We start from the raw sequence: 9,827 nt of genomic DNA on the forward strand, positions 1-9,827 counted from the left end.
TTATTTTTTGGGACAGAGAGAGACAGAGCATGAACGGGGGAGGGGCAGAGAGAGAGGGAGACACAGAATCGGAAACAGGCTCCAGGCTCCGAGCCATCAGCCCAGAGCCTGACGCGGGGCTCGAACTCACGGACCGCGAGATCGTGACCTGGCTGAAGTCGGACGCTTAACCGACTGCGCCACCCAGGCGCCCCGGGTCCACTATTCTTTATGGGACCTTTTGGGAAGACAAATTTGTGTACCACAAGTCTGCCAAACCATCAAATCTGATAGGCCTAATGGACAAATGGACAAAACCTTAACCATTTTCCTGTTTTCTCTCTTCTTCAAAATGCTTATTTGCAAAAAAACTTTTACATTACTCTAAGATGGGGGAAGTGAATTAGGTCCATTACTAAAATACCATAATTTAGCTTCTTTCCTTCATATGCATTAATAAAGTATTAGTGATCACATTCCTTGTAGCTTCCACTTTCACCACACTCATTATCTTCAAGATCTTGACCTGTTAGCTTCTTCTTCAAGAAATCTCAAAAGCAATGCATCATCTCATCTGGGGTACTGAAATGAGGAAGGAAAATGACGTGGGGTAAAACTGGGACTAAGAAGTTTAACTTTGATTCACCCTTACCTTGGCCCTCCCATGTTTATATACTAATAGAACCATAGTTCAGGTGACTACCAGTGCCAAGGAGTCCAAGCCAATTGTCTTAATCTTCCTGGGCTGCCATAATAAAATATCATAGACTGGGTGGCTTAAACAACAGAAATGTATTTCCTGTTAGTTCTGGGGAGTGGATACCCAACATTAAGATGCCAGCAGGGCTAGGATTCTAGTAGGTCCTCAGGCCTATATGAAAATGGCCAAGATATGCAAAGAATGTCTGATCCAATCCAGGGAGCTAAGACTCTTCCAGCAGATAATAAGAAGTCTTCATAGAAGGTCATGAGACTTTCTTGAGACACAACTATCCTTACGCTGGTGAGGCAAGAGCTACTGATACAGAATTTTGGGCATCAGGATTGACTAGACCTGGATGAGTTTGCAGTATCATTAGTCACTTCAGCTGGAAAAAGGAGCCGACACATTCTCCACAACTATTCAGTCAGTATGACTGTATTGCTTTCTTTATTGTTTTCACCACTTCTGAGAAAGTGCGGGAGATTAAAAATGGAGTCTGCACACTTAAAATCAAGTCAGCTAATGATAGTGGTGGGACTAGAACCCAAGCCCCTAAATTTCCAGGTGTTATACTTCCTCTGTTTGTATTCTATTGCACTTTAAATTTGAAGTTGGATTGACATTGCCTACAGGGAACGGAGACCCCTTATCTGTTTTATCACTCTAAATTACTATTTGAGAGTTAGGGGGTGAAGCAGCTTCTGGGATGATGAAAATAAGAGTTCATCATCTTGGAGCACTTATGTGTCCTACACTTTCAATGTGTCATACCATTTAATTCCCCCAAACACACCTGTGTGGTAGGTATTCTTACCATTTTCATTTTATGTGAAAAAAGAAAGGTTTAGAGGAGAACAAAGTGTTGCAGCAAAGAAATAGCAAATCCAAGATTAAAACCCAGCTTGACCAAGTGTAGAGTCAAAGGTTATTGACAGGAAACTATAGACCATGTGCCTAGTAGAAACTACTTGCTCTCCTACAGCAGAAAAGTGATTTCATGTAAATCTTTATTGGTATTGGTATTTTTACAACATGTATTCTGTTACAATGTCATTTGAACTCCACCATTTAAAGGTAATGCACATTTTCTCCTAAATGATAAATCAAACAATAATGATAATGTTTCTTCTCCACAGACAGAATTTCAGAAACACATACTTCAAAGTGGCAAAGTTAGGGGTCTTTCTCTAAAAGAATGAACAATTCAGAATTCCATGATTTCCTGAAATAATGTCCTGACTTTAAGCCTGCAGTTGCATTTTTTTTTTTTAAAGAAAATAGAGGTTGAGATGCTAGTCCTAAAATTACCCATTACCCAACCTCAGTGAAACATCAGATATACAGTTGGTCTCTTCCCCACTCCCTATCCCCAGCTTAGAGAGTTTCAATTATCCCCAGAGGCACACCAACCTGCTGTGCTAAGTAATAGTCTCAGAATTCTGAGACTGCTTCCACAGCCCATCTCCACTACTGACTCACTGCATGATTTGCTAAAACCAGGTTTGCTCACTCACTGAGATGAGCTAAGAGAAATAACACTCCTAATGTTTAAGACTGTGAGCAGACAACCATGCTCTCTGGGCAACAAGCAAAGAATGCTTAGCAGATGTAATCTGCTTAGTGTTGCAATCAAAACCGGTAACAAGAAATTGTCCAACACATAGTTAATGATATGCTTCATCATTATTTGATTGCATCGTAATTTGACCTAAATGGTGAATGGTTTGTGTAAATTACTGTATTTATTAGCAATGACTATCTCCCAACATTTGTATGGCACTTTAAAGTTACAATGCACTTTACCATAGATTTTCTCATTCTCTCACATGAGAAGATCTAACGAGCTCAGTAAATATTAGTTTAATTTAAATCACTCAAAACCATGTTAGAAAAGCTGGATAGTAATTACTAACTCCTTTCATGGATGAGGAAGCTGAGACTCAGATATAGACACACAGCTACTTTTCGATTCGGCCAGAGCTAGAGCCAAAGCCATTTGACTTCCAGTGATGGCTGGTCTTTTTACTACCATGTAGTTAAACATAGCATTTCTGAAGGTAACATCAATGCTGGGTGGACATGAATGGGTGGAACTAGATGAAAAAGTCCCTTTTCAGCTGTACCCCTGTGTTTATCTCCTTCAAGGGGCTTGTCTTTCTATTGCTTCCTGCAATGCCATCTAGGATCACCTCTCCCTTTCACTTCCTTAAGTCAGATGGATCTGTCCTTTACATTGGTTGAGATTTCAGAGGGAGGAGGGGAGATACCTCTCAGAAGACTCCTGCTCACTATTAATAGTAAAAGGGGCACCTGAGTGGCCCAGTCAGTTAAGCATCCAACTTCATCTCAGGTCGTGATCTCACGGTTCATGGGTTTGAGCCCCGCATCGGGTTCCTCCGTGCTGACAGCTCAGAGCCTGCTTGGGATTCTCTTTTCCTCTCTTTGCCCCTCCCCGGCTCACATTCTCTCTCTCAAAATTAATAAAAATTAAAAATATATAGGGGCTTGCCGTAAAGAGACAACTCCTATTTGTATTGTGCTTTGTAGATAAGCTCTAATAGCCTATCTTTTCACAGGAGGGTTTACATTATCTTGCCCTTGCCTACCCCCTAATATCAGCTCCCCTGTTCCTCCAGATGCACTCAGCTCCAATTCCACAAGACTTACAACAAAATTTGAAGGTAGTAAGGTATTTTACACCTCAATAACCTTGCACATGTTATTTGCTTTGATTGCCTCTCTCCTGCTTTACCCAAAGTATCTTTAAATCCTTAATTCTTTTTCTTCAACGCTTAGTCATCAGAGTGCCCTGGGGGTGATTTTAAGAAACACTGACCCTAGGGGCGCCTGGGTGGCGCAGTCGGTTAAGCGTCCGACTTCAGCCAGGTCACGATCTCGCGGTCCGTGAGTTCGAGCCCCGCGTCAGGCTCTGGGCTGATGGCTCGGAGCCTGGAGCCTGTTTCTGATTCTGTGTCTCCTCTCTCTCTGCCCCTCCCCCGTTCATGCTCTGTCTCTCTCTGTCCCAAAAATAAATTAAAAATGTTGAAAAAAAAAATTAAAAAAAAAAAAAAGAAACACTGACCCTAGACTCTGTCCTGGGCTGGTTGTATCTGAATCTTAGAGTGGGTGAGCTTGGGCATCCATAAAAATGTCTCTTTATGATTTTGGTGCTTGTGAGGGTTGAGTGTCATTATTCACATTTCTGACTATCCCATTAGGCCTTTAGCTCTTTGGGGGGATAGAGGATTTCATTCACTTTTGTATTCCCAGAGCCTAGCATGGGGTCAGACCCTTTTACTAGGCTTTGATTTGTCTCCAAAACAGAACTGGTTAGGTACGCCAAGGGATGCTGGAGTTTCAAACTCCTCTTTTAAACAAAGGCATTTTTGTACTGGGCCTTTACATGAAGCTGCATTATGCCTGACAATGCTGGATGATGTCTTCTGTTTCATCTTTTCTGACTTGGTATGCTTCATTCCTTTTACTTGGTTTTCCTGAAACCTAGTGTCCTAGTATGTTTCCATTTTGGCTTCTGCCTTCTATCTGGCCTGTATCACTTATGCTGCCATGCCTATGACAATTACCAGTAATTGATGATGGCTCTATTTTCCAATTAGACTGAACATGGCCTCAGAATCCTTATCAACACAGAAACATAAGCTCCATTTCAAATAACTCAGTAAGTATGTGAGTCAAAATCTATTTGTATTCTCTAACCTGGACTCTTGAATTGACAACACAACTTTGTGTTGTCTAATCTGCCCAATCAGTTTCTTCTGGTATGAACTTCAATATTCCCTGGCTTTAGCACTACATTTATAGAAAAGAGACACATTGCCTTGCGCCCTACCTACTATAGACTGAATGTTCGTGTTCTCACAAAATTCACATGTTGAAATCTTATCTCCAAAACATGGTATTTGGAGGTAAAGTCTTTGGTGGTGACTTGGTCATGAAGGTGGAGACTTCATGAATGGGATTAGTGCCCTTATAATTTTTTTTTAATCTTTATTTTTTTGAGAGAGAGACAGACAGAGCATGAGCAGGTGAGGGACAGAGAGAGGGGGAGACAAAGAATCTAAAGCAGGCTCCAGGCTCTGAGCTGTCAATACAGAGCCTGACGCGGGGCTTGCACTCATGGACCGCAAGACCATGACCTAAGCCAAAGTCGGCTGCTTCACTGACTGAGCCACTCAGGTGCCCTTGATTAGTGCCCTTGTAAAAGAGACCCAGAAAGGTTCCTTGTCCCTTCCACCATGAAAAGTTACCGAGAGAATACAGTCCCTATGAACCAGGAAATGAGACATTACTAGGCACTGAATCTGTTAGGACCTTGATCTTTGACTTCCCAGCCTCCAGAACTATAAGAAATAAATTTCTGTTGTTTATAAGCCACACAGTTTATGGTATTCAGTTTTAGCATTTGGAACATACTAAGACACCGTCTCAAGCCTTCACTTTGTCCTCAACAATCAAAGGAAATGGTCAAGTGTTGACTGCATTTCATGTGACTATTCCATACCACTATGTCAACTTTGGAGAATTTAATAATAGACTTGAGAATAGTAGAAGTCATCTATTTATATGTTCTCATCCAACTGATATTTACAAGTAGTCCCATCCTATTAACTCTTGGTTGTTGCTATGAGGTCATTTTCTTCGCCTTGACACCTATATGTCTCTAGTCTCTGAAAGTGGTTGGAATTGACATTTTGAGCTTTAATTGTCACTATGAGAGGTGCCCTGGATAGCCTGTTGGTCCAAGAGGAATGAAGGACAGGTAGATCAGGCAAGCTCATCTGCCCCTGACATCATTTAATTCTTATATCCTATAAGGAGCAATATGACTTTGGGTAAGTGAAGTAAGAATTGTATGCTTTTTGTCCCAAATTTGTAGAATGAAGCTATTGAGCCAAAGGTTTATAAACTGTTCTAGCCCTAAAACTGATTCTGACAAACTTGTGATTGGAGACAATGGCAGAAATTAATGTCTCTTTCATATAAATAAGGAATATAGGGTTCTTAGATTATAAATAAATTGAGCAAGGTCACTTAAAAGTTAAGTGTGAAGTGTCTGGGTAGGGTTTTTCCTTTCCTGGGATCTTTCTTCATGCCATATGTGTGGTTTGATGAGAGTGCTTTGTATCTCCACTATGACCCACCTTCTAGTTACAGCTGGTGAGTTGGAGAGTGGGAAATTCCCTACTTAGCCCAACCCCTCCCAAGATTGCAGGAGTGGAACTAAGTGGTTTTCCCCTCAGACTGACTAGTAACTTCAAAGAAGTAAATTTACATTAACAATTGTTCGTGCTAATGTTTTTCTAAAACAGAGAAAGTAGAAAAAGCACCAGTGGGGTGGGGGATGCATAGAAAGAGAACAAGTAAGCAGATATGCAAAGAAGTACAAAGAAAAGAGAGAGACAGCCATTCACTTATCTCCAGTTGATCTAGATGAGGGAGTTAAAATTCTTTTTTTCCTCATAAGGATATCCAATTGGCCCCGCTCCATATTGAATAGACTATCATATCACCACTGTACACAATGTCATCTTTGTCATAAATTGATACTTTTTTAGGTCTATTTCTGGACTCTCTTTTGGTGTATTTATTTGTTTATCTTTGCACTGTCTGAAAGTATGCATTATGGAAATCTTGGTATCTAGTAGAATAAGTCCTTCAGTTTTGGCCCTTTGTATTTTTACATCCTATTAGAAGCTTATTAATTCCTACCATAAAGAAACTACATGGGATTGTACTGAACATATAAATCTATGAAGAGAGAATTAAAATCTTTATAATAGTTCTATAATCCAAGAATATAGTACATTCCCATGATTTAGTTCTGCTTTAATTTCTCTTAATCATATTTTATAATTTTCTACATAAAGTTTGCACATTGTTCATAGATTTATTCCTTTTTGATGCTGTTGTAAATGTATCTTTTAAGATATCCATGTTCTTTTTTTTTTGTGAATATCTAGAAATACAGATCATTTTAAAATATACTGACTTTGCATCTGACCACTTCATCATATGTACCTAATAGTTGCAAGTTTTCTTTATATTATTTTGCCTTTTTATGTATATAATCATATCTATGAATAGGACAGTTTTATTTCATCTTCTCAAGTTCTTTTAAAAAATATTTACTACAAATGGTTATAATCAGTATTTTTGTCTCCTCACAATCTCAGGAAGAAAGTATTCTGTATGTCACCAGTCAGTATGATGTTTGCTATACATTTTTGAGGAGAGAGGGGCAGGTCATATACATCTATTCTGTTTTCTTAGAGGTTGTATCATGAATGAGTGTTGGTTTTTATGAGATTTTTTTTTCTGTATCTATTGAGATTATCATGTTTTTTTCATTCTTTAATCTGTTCACATGGTGAGTTACGTTGACTTGGAATTTTAACCAAGCTTTGTATTTCTGAAATAAACCAAACTTGATCATGGTATATTATCTGTCTTATATTATTGCTGGATTTGAGATTTGGCCTGCCTTAACTTCCTTCCTTCCTTCCTTCCTTCCTTCCTTATTTTCATTTAATATCCTTGTCATCTTCTTAAATGAAAATTAGACTGCATATTGGGATGAAATTAGTTCAGGTGAGATGTGGAAATCTCAGTGTACTTATTTTTTTTAAGGTGTGTTGACTCATAAGGCAGATTTGTTGTGGGAAGATAATACAACTTAACAGCAGAAACTTTGTAAGCAGCACTGGAATCAATTTATAAAAGGATAATGGTAGTTTCTCGGGGAGTATAAAACACATTGAATCTACCTTTGTTGAGACTGGTGTTTGTGTTTACTTAGCATTTTATGTCTCAGCCTATTGTGGGACTCCTGTCTTCTTCAAATGGTGCTAAGCACATTTTTAAGGGATTATCTCAATCCACCCTGCAACATTGAGTGGTGGATACTTTTTAAATTCCCATTTTACAGGTAGGAATATTGAGATGCACAAAGAAGTAAATAATTTGTCCAAAATGATAAGATTACGCATTTAATATGGGATTTGAAATAAGGACAATAATCTTATTACATAGGTATTTTCCCATTTTACTTATTAGATTTTTCCTTTTCAGTGAAATCGGGAAACTGCCCCAATATAGCACAGCTAGTAGGGAACTACTATTGGTTTTAAACTCAGATTGATAGAATTCCAGCATCCATGCTGTTCCTTCTGAACCACATGGCTTTGGGGATATCCTGGAGCCTACTTTGCATACCGTTCTTTGCAAAGAGCAGATCGCAACTTTGGCAACACATTCTCAGAAGTTGTTGAGTGCGTCCACGGGCCTCCTGCCTGGAATTCAGAGTTCTTGTCTCAGCTCTGCCACTCAATAGCTGTATGACATTGGTCAAGTTGTTTTCTCCCCGTAAAGGACATGGGGGAGAGGAATGAAGATAATCTCCCGTTCTTTATGACTGTACAGTGGTGGGAAACTGTACATTGTTAGGAAACAATTATAATGATCCTCTTTCTTCCTGAGCGCAATGAGATTGGTCTCATTCAAGTGCATTAAGGCTTCATTTGTGTGCTAGCATGAGTGTCTCCCAGTTTTGACACAACATGGAGCGTTAAACAGTTGGCACTACTTGCTATATGGCAGATTTCTTAAAAATATATCCATTATATTATAACTGTCATTCCTCCTTCTTAGAGCAGTACCTGGCACTCAATAAGTTTTCATTTATTATTGCTGACATTTTATTTATTATTTATTATTGTTTTAATTTCATTCATTATTATTTATTATTGGTATTATTACTACCATATGTCTTCCAGCTATTGTACAAATTGTGAAGAAACATAAAAGCAAAGCCATTTGACACCATCAGAGTTGTCAGACCCAACAAGATAAATCTGCTTGGGGCAATTCCAAAACAAGTGCTTCAACATGTGGCATGAGCAGTGGGGTGACACACGTTATGTATGCGGGGACAGATTAAATATACAGGAAACCCTTGGTTTGCGAGCATAATTAATTTTTTGAAAACATGCTTGTAATCCAAAGCACTTACATATCAAAGCAAATTTCAAGAACCATTGGCTCAGTTGTGATCATGTGATGTTCGGCATCATGTACTACTCGTATTGCAAGACATTGCTTGTTTATCAAGTTAAAGTTTATTAGAAATGTTTGCTCTTTGGGGTGCCTAGGTGCCTCAGTCAGTTGAGCATCTCTGTTTTTTTAATGTTTGTTTATTTTTGAGAGAGAGAGAGAGAGAGGGAGAGAGGGAGAGGGACAGAGCGGGAGAGGGTCAGAGAGAGAGGGAGACACAGAATCTGAAGCAAGCTCCAGGTTCTTGGCTGTCAGCAGAGAGCCTGAAGCGGTGCTGGAACCCATGGACTGTGAGATCATGACCTGAGCCGAAGTCAGATGCTTAACCAACCGAGCCACCCAGGTATACCCCAGAGTGTCTGACTCTTGATTTTGGCTCCGGTCATGATCTCTGGTTTGTGAGTTCAAGCCCCAAGTTGGGTCCTGTGCTGATGGTGCAGAGCCTGCCTGGGATTCTTTATCCCTCCCTTTCTGCCCCTCCCCCACTTGCTCTCTATCTCTCTCTCAAAGTAAATAAAAAAACAAACTTAAGAAAAAAGAGAAATATTTGCTCCTCTTGTGAGATACTCGCAGAACAAGTTACTCGGAATCTAAGGTATTACTGCATATATAGATGAATTTATTCCACCATGAGTTAAACTTCCTAATTACACCACATACTCTGTGTGTGGGTATATATGTGTGATTACCTGATAGGCAGTTGGTATGATACATAAGTACACAGGAATACAAAGTCCTCACTTGTCTTCTTCCTCTAACCATCACCAGGCTGATCCCCACCAGATAATATCACTGTATCACTGTTAACAGTTTTGTGTGAATCCTTCCAATTCTTTTCCAATAAACAAATAATACATTTCTTTGTACAGAAATGTATATTTATTTTTCTGCAGTGTCTCCCATTACCTAATAATATACTTGAGATATGTATAGATGTACCCCACTCTTTTTAACCCTCGCATATTACTTCATAGTATAAATGTAACTTAATTTATTTTACTCTACTTTCCCTATTGTTAGACATGTAGGTTGTTTTCTATTTTTTTACTGTGAAAACAGTGCTTTAATAAACATC

This window comes from Panthera uncia, chromosome E1 (genome assembly GCF_023721935.1).
Source record: "Panthera uncia isolate 11264 chromosome E1, Puncia_PCG_1.0, whole genome shotgun sequence".
NCBI classification, from domain to species: domain Eukaryota; kingdom Metazoa; phylum Chordata; class Mammalia; order Carnivora; family Felidae; genus Panthera; species Panthera uncia.